The sequence below is a fragment of the Cucumis melo genome, unplaced genomic scaffold (genome assembly GCF_025177605.1).
Source record: "Cucumis melo cultivar AY unplaced genomic scaffold, USDA_Cmelo_AY_1.0 utg002164l, whole genome shotgun sequence".
Taxonomy (NCBI): Eukaryota; Viridiplantae; Streptophyta; class Magnoliopsida; order Cucurbitales; family Cucurbitaceae; genus Cucumis; species Cucumis melo.
In genome coordinates, this window is record NW_026124957.1 from 20,001 (window position 1) to 22,500 (window position 2,500).

The following is a 2,500-nucleotide window of genomic DNA, read 5'->3' on the forward strand; positions in this document are numbered from 1 at the left end:
TTAGATCCTTTATCCATAGAATAAAGTATCTAGGCATACCTATTTCTTCATATTTCTGCTTCTATGAAGTTTCTTTCTTTGCTACAGCTGATACAAATCGTTAGTTTGGACAATACATATGTAGAAAGCCTATTTTTTTTAGTATTTATTAGCGAATTTTCTCTTTTTTTTCTTTCTATAGTGGAGATAGTCGCACGTAATGACAGATCACAGCCATATTATTAAAAGCTTGTGGTAAGAACGGGTTTCGTTCTAGTGCCCGAAAATAATATTCCAAAGCTTTTGTATGTTCTCCGTTCCTTGTGTGGATAAGACCTATGTTATAGAGTATATAACTTCGATCATAGGGATCGATTTCTAGTCGCATAGCTTCATAATAATTCTGTAGAGCTTCCGCATAATTTCCTTCGGATTGAGCCGACATCCGTTACGGTCGTTCGTTATTCCATTGAAAGAATCTCCGTTCCAGAACCGTACGTGAGATTTTCATCTCATACGGCTCCCCCTTTATCTGATGCGCATAATGAGATGAGAATAATACATGAAATCAAAAAACATTGAAATACTCTCATTATGAACTCATGGGACTAGCGTTTTTACAAAAAATCTCTAGCCAACCTTCCTGTAAAAGATCTTTTCTTAACATCAAGCATGGTTTACTAGATAAAAATAAAAATGGTAACTCTAACAATTTCTTTGTCCTCAACGCCTCTAAATTTCCAGGAATTAGTCACTTCAACAGTCTTCGATGGTTATACAGGTATCCAAAATACAAACGAGATGGATGTTTGTTGTCCCAACCATTTTTCTAAGTTCCGATCCCGATAAGGAAAAGGTATAATTTATAACAAAGTTTTCGTGTTGTTGATTCCTAGGTGTAGTGCTTCTTCCCCTCTGCTACCTATTTTTACTAGTGAATATTTTTACTAGTGGAGTAGGGTTGACTTAATCCATAGGTTACACCTTTCGCTTAATACTAGAATCGACAATTCTAGCATCTAAGGTTACATTAATCGGGGATACACGACAGAAGGAATTTTTTGATTTTCAAATTGCACCTCCAAGAAGCGTAGATTTATTTCAATTATTGTTTTCTTTCTATCCCGAATACTGTGTCTTTCTACTAAGACGGAGAGCGGTAAAGAAAATTGAAAAAAAAAAAAATCAAATCGCACCATCTCTGTAATAGGTGAATGCCTCTTTTTCCCCGGAAGTTGTCGGAATTATTCGTAATAAGATATTGGCTACAATTGAAAAGGTCTTATCGATAAAATTTCCATTTATCCCACCAGATCTAGGCATCGGTAACAACCCCATTCTATAATTTCTTTTAATTACCTCTCGTGAGAAAATGATCCCACAAACAAAGGAATTGCATAGTACGAAATAACATAAAAACGGATTCATTAAAAAATCCCACTCGATATTAAAATTGTTTCTTTTTGATTTCACAGGAATCAATAAAAGAGAAGAAATATTTCAATCCGGTTAAATTTCATCCAAATGTAGTAGGATCAGAATGAAGAGAACTATTCTGATTTCAGCGAAGTTGAAGAAAAAAAGAATTTTATTTATCTGACTGGGGTAATTCTAGAAGTTTTTTGATTGAATTATGATACAAAAAAGAGCAAAAAGAATCGAATAATCATTCTATGATTCATAACTTGTGACTAGATATATGTATGGGATAAACAGTTGTTGGTGAAAAATCGAAAACTGTAAAAGTCGAATTTTTAGAAAAAAGGAATCATAGTTTAAAAAACTAAATAGAATCATGAGCTAAAAGTATCCATTAAACATAGTTAAAAAAAAATTATTTGTATAGTTAGAATTGGTTGGACGTGCCTATCAAAAAAAAAATTGAATATTAATGACTCACTATTAACTCGGTTTCTGGGCCATAATCATTCTGTAGGAGAGATGGCCGAGTGGTTGAAGGCGTAGCATTGGAACTGCTATGTAGGCTTTTGTTTACCGAGGGTTCGAATCCCTCTCTTTCCGTACTAATTCAACAATGTTACTGACCACAATGTATCAAATCAAATAACAATCGATACTATTATTCCAACGGTTAGACCTTTATGGATTCTTTATTTCGAATTTTTGTGGTACGGAAACGAAAAGACTGGAAAGAATGCACAAGAGATGAAAATCCCCCTACCGATCAATGATAGATGAATGATAGAAAAATTTCCGGATCAAAACCTTACTTTCCTTCGGTCTCTTTACTTAGACTTCGGCGAAGGGGAGGACGAAATTGTCCGAACCCTTGTTTTTTAGTTAGGTTTAAGTCTGACGAGAATAATATTCTACAACGAGCAATTCATTTATTTTTAAACTGACCCATTTACTATCTATTATTTGATTGACTAATCCTTTATATTGCAATGGCTGAAGAGTCAAATGTTTTGGCAATTCCTGAGGGGGGGATGAATCAAGATAATTTTGAATCAGTGTTCTCGATTTTTTTTCATCTTTTGCTGTAATAATATCTCGGGGT

The 2,500-nt window shown here is 34.0% G+C and overlaps 1 non-coding gene across 1 annotated transcript; it reads left to right on the forward strand.

The window, feature by feature from the left end:
* The first annotated feature begins 1,914 nt into the window (after positions 1-1,914).
* TRNAS-GGA (transfer RNA serine (anticodon GGA)) lies at positions 1,915-2,001 on the forward strand. Its single transcript has one exon. It is a non-coding gene; the product is annotated as a tRNA-Ser (tRNA).
* Positions 2,002-2,500: the final 499 nt, after the last annotated feature.